The sequence below is a fragment of the Berghia stephanieae genome, chromosome 12 (assembly GCF_034508935.2).
Source record: "Berghia stephanieae isolate SIO BIC M18660-M18661 chromosome 12, UCSD_Bste_1.3, whole genome shotgun sequence".
Lineage (NCBI taxonomy): Eukaryota > Metazoa > Mollusca > Gastropoda > Nudibranchia > Aeolidiidae > Berghia > Berghia stephanieae.
In genome coordinates, this window is record NC_088371.1 from 30,707,729 (window position 1) to 30,717,621 (window position 9,893).

Consider the following 9,893-nt stretch of genomic DNA (forward strand, 5'->3'; position numbering starts at 1 on the left):
CCCCATCCCAATCACTCTCTCACACTAGCAGCAGCAAATTTCCCGATCCTCCAATTTTCCGGTCAATGTTTTCGAGATGCCAAGACACAGAAGACCGGAAGATGGGAGTGCGATTGGTAGGTTATCTGCCCTTGTCGTAAATCAACCAATCAGGACGCCGGATTGGGCAGCCATCTCGAATATTCCACGGCTAGTTTTTCTCCCATTATTTCGTGTCACTGTCAGTCCATATCGCCTGAGATGAGAGACTGATTTCATCCGTTTCATCGCCTTGCGGAACCCCTAGGGAACAAGTATGGTTATTTGTTGGAATTGAGGGGTGGACACAGGCTGTGACGGCACTGGATTTTTGTAAAGATATCCTGACACCCCCCCTCCCCAACCCTCACCCCTGCCACCCTGCTTATTCCAGCCCCCCCCCCCCCCCCCCCCTTTTTTTTTTTTTTTTAGATAAGTGATGTTAACTATGGTAAAGTCTCATGCATGACCGATTTTACTTGATCGTGGTACAGGAATAAAGAGATATTTACAATGTTTTACAGTCAATGTTTCCATGACGTAACTCCATCTCTCAGAGGTAGAAAAACAGTTATGTCTTTGTCTAAACTTTTCGAGCAAACGCCTTGAAAAAGGCTGCCTTTCTCGTCCTATATAAAATAATGTAATTTTTGTGCGGCTATGTGGACTAGTGGTATGACACTCGATTTCGGATCGGAAGGTCCTGGGTTCGAGCCTCGCTGGGCGCGTAGTTGAGTCCTTGGAGAAGGCTCTTTACTCACATTCTCTCACCTTACTCAGGTGTAAAATGAGTACCCGGCCGTCAACAGCGTTGTCTCTGTCAGAAAAAAATGTAATATCGCGGTCATGTCCCGTCTTAAATGTTAAATGTTGCTGTTGGCGCTTTGAGCACGTTGTGTGGATATTGCTCTATATAAATAAAGCTGAATTCAAAACATTGTTAAGGGAAAGTGGGGGGGGGGGGGGGATGGGGCGTGGCCGATGGTTAAGGCATTGCAATGTCCCGTGGTGAAATCCCGCCTCAGGTTCTATAATTATTTTTTTCTTGGACAAGATTACTAACCCCCAATTTGTTCACCGTGCACAACAAGGCAGGGTGATTCCTGTGGGCATCAGAAGTATGTTTGAAGGATTATCTAGAGGAATTCATCATGGAATTCCGAGGCAACCGACTCTATGCAAAATAACTTGTATCGTTTGTACAGACATTTTATTTGTTTTACACGTTAATTTGTGTATTGTTGTGCTCACGAAGGGTTTGTACCCGAAACGTCCATTGTCTGTATCGTTCCTATACGAAGCCTCTCCATTTTCACTCTTTCGTTAATATTTTCACGATCAGAGGCTTCAGGCAGCCCCTACTTGGTGGGGAGGTACATACTATGTCTTCTATCCCCTTATATCTGTTTTCCAACATGCTTTCTGTCTTTGTCTTGGAATGAGATTACTTGGTTTTGTCCTGGCCATGGCTGGAGTCCTAGCTGAGAGGGAGACAGTCAAATGCATAGTTATTGTGTTGGGAGATGATATTTTTTCCTTGTACATCATCTCTCTGTTTTGCAATGTATTGTTTTCTTCTTATTTTTGTTTTATTTATGTTTTGTAAAACATTTGAGTGTATTCCTCTTAGTGGGGACCTGTGCTTGTGTCTGGATGAGACTTTTAGTGATCTCAAACTAAGTACTTTCATAGTGTGCTCTTGGAATCCACACCCGTTTCTTATAATTTGATCCAATTCCCCTTTGTCTTACCTTTTCTTGACTGCTTTAATTGTAATTCTAGAACTTTTTACTATCCCATTTTCTTCCTTTTTACTGGAGCTGGTATAATCTAAATGTGTTGCAAGCGCCGCAAAACCCTTAAAAACAAAACAAAAACAAAACAGGCAGCCCCTACCGTTTTTTACTTGCTTTTTTTATTTATTTATTTATTTATTTTTTGTTCTATTATTTTGGTGATAGGGTGCTGTTCTTTGGGTGAGTTTTCATTCGCCATGAAACCTATGAAAGCTGAATTTTAGCACAACCTGAATTACTTACTTACTTACTTACTTATCCGAACCAGCGACCACCTGAGCTCTAGCCCTTCGGTCTTGTGCCATGACGTAGAAGTTAGACGTCTTTTGTAGTTGTTCCAGGTGACTATAAAGTGTGTTACTGATGCTTGGATTTGGTGGGAGGAATCACAACCTGAATTATATCAGGGTCTTCTCATAAATTCTCAATGTCAATATAACTAAACATTGAGCTTCTATATTTTTTTTAATGAGTTTTTATATAGCCCAATATCCACTGAACGTGCTCAAAGCGATTTACAAAGGGTCCCTGACCAACAGCAACACATAACATACAGAACGAGATGTGTAATACAATTTTTTTTTCCCTATGCGCCGAGCGAAGCTCGACCCAGGACCTTCCGATCTGAAAGCGAGTGTCATACCACAAGACCACATAACTTATGCCTAGTATGTCATCTCCATGTTTTCTCATAGTCACAATAGTGGTGAAAATGGTGGTATCGAGAGAGAGAGAGAGAGAGAGAGAGAGAGAGAGAGAGAGAGAGAGAGAGAGAGAGAGAAGATCGCTCTTATTATTTACTTAATTTTTATTTTCTTATTTTTCCCTATAACATAATGTGTAATTTTATCTATTGTCGCAACCCGCCATTATTGGGAAATAACCGGAAAGAGAGGTGAATGATGGGTAACACTCATAGCTTTTATGGTAACATTTTATCCGGTTAGTTAGAGTGGAAGGTGTGATAATCACTGAACGTAGAATTTGGGGCCTGTTTTAAAGGTGTAAACTTTACCTTTAGGCCAGATCGCCCTCCCAAATTTCTTTATCTCTTCCACACCCGCCCCCAGCCCCCCCCCCCCCCCCCCCCCCTACTTTTTCCAGCTTGACTGACAAACAATCCACTCATCCCCTGTTTTTGGAAATGTACAAGTTGATAATAAAATAAATGAATAAATAAAAAAGTATAAATAAATAAATTAATTAATTATTTAATTAATTAATTAAATCAAATGTATAACTACATATGTAAACATATATATATATATATATATATATATATATATATATATATATATATATAATGAATATAAATAAACGAATAGGTAAATATATAAATAGATATAATATACATACATAGATAGTTGAATAAATAGATAAATCAATAAATAAATAAATAAATAAATAAATAAATAAATAAATAAATAAATAAAGAAAGAAAGAAATAGATAAATAAATAAATATATAAATATGTAAATTAAAAGATAAATGAATCAATCAATAAATAAATATGTAGATAAAAAGATAAATCGATAAAATCATAAAAATACAAAGTATTAGGGGCAAGAAGAACGTGATGACAATCAATCCTTGACTTAATAGATAAAGAGATGGGAAAAACGACTTACAAGTCAGTGTTTTCCATACTTGAATTTAAGTAACATTTGAATAGATCTATTCCTGGGCTCTGCCAGGGAGAGACAGCAGATATTAGTTAGTAATGACTATGAAAATTGTTTTTTTCTCTTTTTGAGGTAAATTTTTGTCTAAAATCAAAGCCCTATATCCACTGAGTAAAAATGTTTTTGAATTTTGAAAATCCATTCATAAATAAACAAGTTATGCAGTTTCAAAGGTGTCATTTATTTGGATGACCCGCAAAGAGGAAAAAAAACGCGAAAATATGGGACGCTTTTTCGGCATTTATTTTCGACCTTTGGTTGTATCTTGCGTAATAAGTGGATTAAAAGATTGAAACTTGAAGAGCAAATTAGGACGGTGTTTTGTAAAATACGGAAAAAGTACTCGTCATATTCATATGAAATTTTACAACCAAAAAGAAGAAATGTTCATGTATTACCTTGTCAGCGACAAAACCTCCACGCCCGGTAGTTTTAGAAATATTGTACTCCAAAGAGTAAAAATCTATTTTTAACGGTCTTTTGGTAATCGTACGAGTTTTGTCGCTTGACATAATCTAAAATGACCTCTTTTCTAACTGTGTGCCAACTTTCAGGCATATCCATCGATAAACAGCTTCGTAATTAATTTTTTAAAATAGCATGTACGGAACGGCTTCGTCCCATATTTTGACGCGAATTCGGGCACTTCGTGAGCGAAAAAGAGGCCCAAAGATTTGTGCGGGATAGTCATATTGCTATATTAGTCGAGAAATCATGCAGTACGAGTTACGAGATTTATCAATCGCTTTCTTCCAGTTGTCTTACAGAAGTCTTACTGTCTATGCATTGGATCTTACATAATAAATAACAATGTGAAATTGAATGGAAACTTCAATTAAATGATATACGAAAACAAGATAAAATGGACGTTTCGGGTTTCCCTTTCATCAACAAAACAGGATGACTGAAACACTACAGACGAATGAGATTATGTGGTAGTGGCATTGTTGAGGTGATTCAAACCCGAAACGTCCATTTGATCTATTTTCGTATAATTAATTGAAGCTTACATTCAATTTCACATTGATGTTTATTTCTTCGAGCTTCGAGCAGCAACACTTACATTATGGATCTTACATAGTAAAGTAAGTGTAATGTGTACAAATATAACATAGATCGTCCCAAATAGTATATTATACTTCAGATGAATTATCTTTAATACTGCCCACCTCTCCACGTGACAGGTCAAAGAAAAACAAAACAAAACAAAAGAGACAACAGACAAACAACCAAAACAAACCAAAAAAAAAAAAACAAAAAACAAAAAAAAAAAAAAGGAAAAAGAAAACCAAATACGAAACAAAGAAAATTTAAAAAAAAAAAAACAGATCAAATTAATTAGAGCGATATTAATAACTTAAGATAATATGGTGCGTATCTAAATATATACTTATTAAAAAAAATAGATAAAGAACAAGGAAAGCAAAACTGAGAAACGAAAAGTTCGAGTTCCCATTTTAAAAAAAAATAAATGTTACAACTCAAAATTTGGAGATGCCGGGGATCGAACCCGGGGCCTTTCACATGCGAAGCGAACGCTCTACCACTGAGCCACATCCCCGCACAAGAATGATGTAACATGAAATTCTAATGCAGACCAAGAAACTGTATCTTAGTAATTGTGTAATGAGCTTTGAACAATATCAGTTAACATAAGATAAGGTAGTCATTATTTCAACTGGGAGACAGTTAAATACGAGCATCAGTCCGTCGCCTTCGCAAAGTATGCTCTAGTTAAGAATCTCACAACATTGCCATCCGGAAGTATAACGGACCAACACACAAAACTATGTGTAACCTTGAATGTTTATAGTCTGGTGAATACAGTTTGGTGAGAATTACTCATTAACATGGATGGCAAAACAAAACAAAAAATAAAAAATAAAAAAAATAAAATAAAATAAAAAAAAAACAAGAACAAAAGCCTGAGTGACGCCCTCTTCGTTCTATCTATAGTCCAATTGATACCATTTGTGATCTTTCGCCTCAAAACGGTATTAAGTCGGGTTGGTTCAGATGTTGAAAATTGAATTTATAGCCAGAAATATCAGACTTGTGTTGAGTTTGTATGTTTTATTGAGGAGAATGCATACCATATTTTAGGGTGCTAAGGCCAAAATTATTATTTTGACCAGTTTAAAATTAAATTCGGCTTTTAAGAATCTGGTTCGTTGCGACATAATACCGTTTTTAGACGATGGGTTACATTTAGTGAGAACTACATTATATTCATTACAACAGCTGTCTAGATAGTAACAAAGAACTGGGCATCAACAGATAGGCATCATTGTTTTTGTTTATTTATCTTAACAACGCCATCACAACATTATCTCATTCGTCTGTAGTGTTTCATTCATCCAGTTTAGTTGATAAAGGGTAAACCTGTCATTTTATCCATTTTCGTGTATTAAATTGAAGCTTACATTCAATTTCACATCGTTGATATATATGGAAAAAGGGTCACTTCCCAAGACAGCCTTGTACTGGACAGCAGATGGGAAGAGAAAGCGGGGAAGACCCAAAGAAACCTGGCGAAGGGCCATGGAGAAAGAATTAAAGGAAGCAGGCCTGTCCTGGAATACAGCCACCGCAAAAGCAGCCGATCGCAAAAAATGGAGATGTCTGGTGGATGCCCTATGTGCCTCAAGGCCCGAAGAGGATTAAGTAAGTAAGTAAGTAATATATATTTCTTAGAGCTTCGAGCAGCAACATTTACATTGGTCTTGTGCTCCGATCCTCTCCTCCCAGACCTCGACGTTCCGAGTCCTGTTCTGGGCAGTGAAAAGTAGAGTGCTTTACTCACATTCTCTCACCGTACTCTGGTATAAAAATGACTGTTCGGACTATAACGCTAGCGTTGTCTCAGACAAAAAAGAAAAAAGAAAAAAAGAAAAAAAAAGAAAAGAAATAGCATCTTACAGGGCCGGTCAAGTCTCTTCTTACATGTTAAGTGTTGCTGTTAGCGTGGAACCACATGATTTGAGCACATAATTTAGTTGATCTTGTGTTATGTTAAAGATCACTTTTAAATTGTTGTTTTTTAGAAATCTCAAATGCAAAGGTTTTGGGCTTTTTTTAAATCTGGTGGGAGTCGCCTTGTAATATAACAAAATTTTGGGCAATATCAGTCTGAACTGATGAAAAAAAAAAAGACTATGATCCATATCATACCATTTTCTCTCTCTCTCTCTCTCTCTCTCTCTCTCTCTCTCTCTCTCTCTCTCCCTCTTTGTCTCTCTCTTTCACTCACTCATTATCTCACCCAAACACACACACGCACACACACACACTCTCTCTCTCTCTCTCTCTCTCTCTCTCTCTTTCTCTCTCTCCTCTCTCTCTATCGCGCTCTCTCTCTCTCTCTCGCACACATATACACACTCTCTCTAACTCTCTCTCTCTCACTCTCTCTCTCCCTCTCTCTCTCTCTCTTTCTTTCTCTCTCTCTCTCTCTCTCTCTCTCACGCACTCTCTCACCCACGCACCCACCCACCTCCACACACAAACACACACATACACACACAATAACACACACACACTCTCTCTCTCCCTCTCTGTCTCTTCCTCTCTTTCTCTCACTCTCTCTCTTTCTGTCTCTCCTCTCTCTCTATCTCTCTCACACACAGACTCTCTCTCTCTCTTCCTTTCTCTTTCTCCTCTCTCTCTCTCTCTCTTCTCTCTCCCTCCCCTCTCACACACACACTCTTTCTTTCTTTCTCTCTGCTATCTCCCCCCCTCTCTCTCTCTCTCTCTTCTTCTTTCACCCTACATACACACTCTCTCTCTCTCTTCTCTCTCTCTCTCCCTCTCCTCTCTCACACCTCTCTTCTCTTCCTCTTCTCTCTCTCCTCTCTCTCTCTCTCCTCTCCCCCTCCTTCTTCATCTCCTCCCTCCCATCCCCCTCCACACACACAGGGAGAGAGAGAGAGAGAGAGAAAGAGAGAGAGAGAGAGAGAGAGAGAGAGAGAGAGAGACTACTCAATCACTTCTGACTGGCCTAGAGAATGAGAAAGTTACGGACTCCACCTGCATTGGGAATCGGCCTGTATAAGTGAATGGAGAACTCCGTCAACCCGTCCCCATCAAATTGGTCGACCATGATCTAATTATGTATCATCAAAAAGAATATTATCTTATTGATGTTCAATGACTCTCTTCATGTTCTCGTATTATCGATTATGTCCCCTGCATCATTACTTATCATACGCCATTAAAACATGGGAGTGTCCATACCCAGGGTAAGGTGCCTCGTTTTGTTTTGTTTTGTTTTTAAGGGTTTTACGGCGCTTCCAACACATTTAGGTTATATCAGCGCCAGTAAAAAGGAAGAAAATGGGATAGTAAAAAGTTATAGAATTACAATTAAAGCACCCAAGAAAAAGTAAGACGTAGGGGAACTGGGAACAAATAGGGATCAGATGTAGATTCCAAGTGCATACCATCAATGTACTTAGTTTGAGATCACCTTTAAGTCTCATCCGGACACAAGCACAAAATCCAACAAAGAGGAATACACAAGGTGCCTCGTCTGATGATGAATTCAATCAAGCCTTTTTTGAGCATGTTTAGTGCCTAATATAAATAGTAATAAATATCATTTCTATAGCACATATCCATGATGGTGTCGTGCTCTATGCGCTTAAATAACTTGAGCATTTATATGGAGCAATACCCACTAAACGTACTCAAACCGCTTAGCAAAGTGTCCCTGACCAACAGCAACACGTAACATATTTATAGAAAAATACATGACGTCTGTTTAGCGATATTTATTTTTTTTCCGACAGAAACAACGCTGTTAAAATTTGGATTATAAAACCTTCAAATGAATAACCTCCAAAATTAATAGATAAAACTAAAAACAAAATAAATAGATAAATAAATAGGTAAATAAATAAATTAATTAATTAAATATAGAGAGGTAAATAAATAAATAAATGAATGAAGAATAGATAAATAAATAAATTAATTAATGAAATAATTAATAATTCATTAAAGGCATTGGAGGGGAGCCTTCGCCCAACAACAATAAGACTGACTTTGATTGGCAAAAAGTGGTGTGAGGTTGTGCCTTGGTTTTGGACATAGCACGACACTCGCTTTCCGATGCATAGAGGGAAGAAAAAAAAAAGAAAAGAAAGAAAGAAAGAAAAGAAAGGAAAAAATAACAATAAGATAAAATCTAAGGAATTAAATGAAAAAAAAAAATTAAATAAAATCATTAATAAAAGCAAACAAACAAAAAACAAAAAAGAAAGAAGCGAAAAAAAAACACAAAAAAAAAAAAAACAACAAAAATCCCACATCAGTGAACATCTTAACGATTTCATTACTGTCTCATGACTCAAATTGAATGGCCCTGCCCTGATCTATTACATTCAATTTAGATTCTGTTCAAAAGTGTTGTTAACACATTTTATTCGGGTGTCCAATGCATTCCCTCTATAAAAGTCGTTCGATACAACAATCCCTCGATTGTAAAAATAACACCTTGTCATCATAATATTGTATAATATATTATGTGCCTGACATTGAATTAGCTCTTGTGTGTGTGTGTGTGTGTGTGTGTGTGTGTGTGTGTGTGTGTGTGTGTGCATAGCCATCTTTAACTTATAGATAGAATGCACTTGGCTAAGAAGCTCACAACATTGCCATCCGGAAGTATAACGAACCAACACACAAACTGTCTGTAACCTTGAAGGTTTATAGTCGGGTTAATACAGTTTAGTGAGAAGTACTCATAAACGCGGATGGCAAAAAACAATAACAAAGACATGAGTGACGTCATCTTCCTATAAGTTTACGATGACAACGATGTGATTGTGTGTGTGCGCGCGTGTGTATGTGTATGTGTGTATTTGGAAGGGTTGAAGTGGATTATCGACTAAAGGGTAACAGCTTTAACATAAGTTATCCATTAATCTTTAATATGTTATGATAATAGATGACTTATATCTTGTTGATCAGGGCGACCGTGACGATGATGATAAAATGGTAATGATGACGAAGACAACGATAATAATTAATGAAAACAATAACATGAATTACGATGAATTTTCTATTCCGAAACCTACATATTTATTATCCTGTCACTTAGCTCAACAGGGGATGTGGCTCAGTGGTAGAGCGTTCGCTTTGCATGTGAAAGGCCCCGGGTTCGATCCCCGGCATCTCCAGAGGATTTTTTTTTTTTTTTGGTTTCTTTTTTCTTTTCAAGGCTGTGTAAGTTTGTATGTCATATATATATATATATATATATATATATATATATATATATATATATATATATATATATATATATATATATATATATATATATATCCTTTCTTTAAAAAATATAGCATTGTGGAGAACATTGTGCTTATTTGAGTCAATAAAAAAATTGATACGGCGCACA

The 9,893-nt window shown here is 36.9% G+C and overlaps 2 non-coding genes across 2 annotated transcripts; one reads left to right on the top strand and one right to left on the bottom strand.

The window, feature by feature from the left end:
* Positions 1-4,985: 4,985 nt before the first annotated feature.
* On the bottom strand, positions 4,986-5,057 carry Trnaa-cgc (transfer RNA alanine (anticodon CGC)). Its single transcript has one exon. It is a non-coding gene; the product is annotated as a tRNA-Ala (tRNA).
* A 4,543-nt stretch (positions 5,058-9,600) lies between these two features.
* Trnaa-ugc (transfer RNA alanine (anticodon UGC)) lies at positions 9,601-9,672 on the top strand. The gene has a single exon. It is a non-coding gene; the product is annotated as a tRNA-Ala (tRNA).
* The last annotated feature ends 221 nt before the right edge of the window (positions 9,673-9,893 follow it).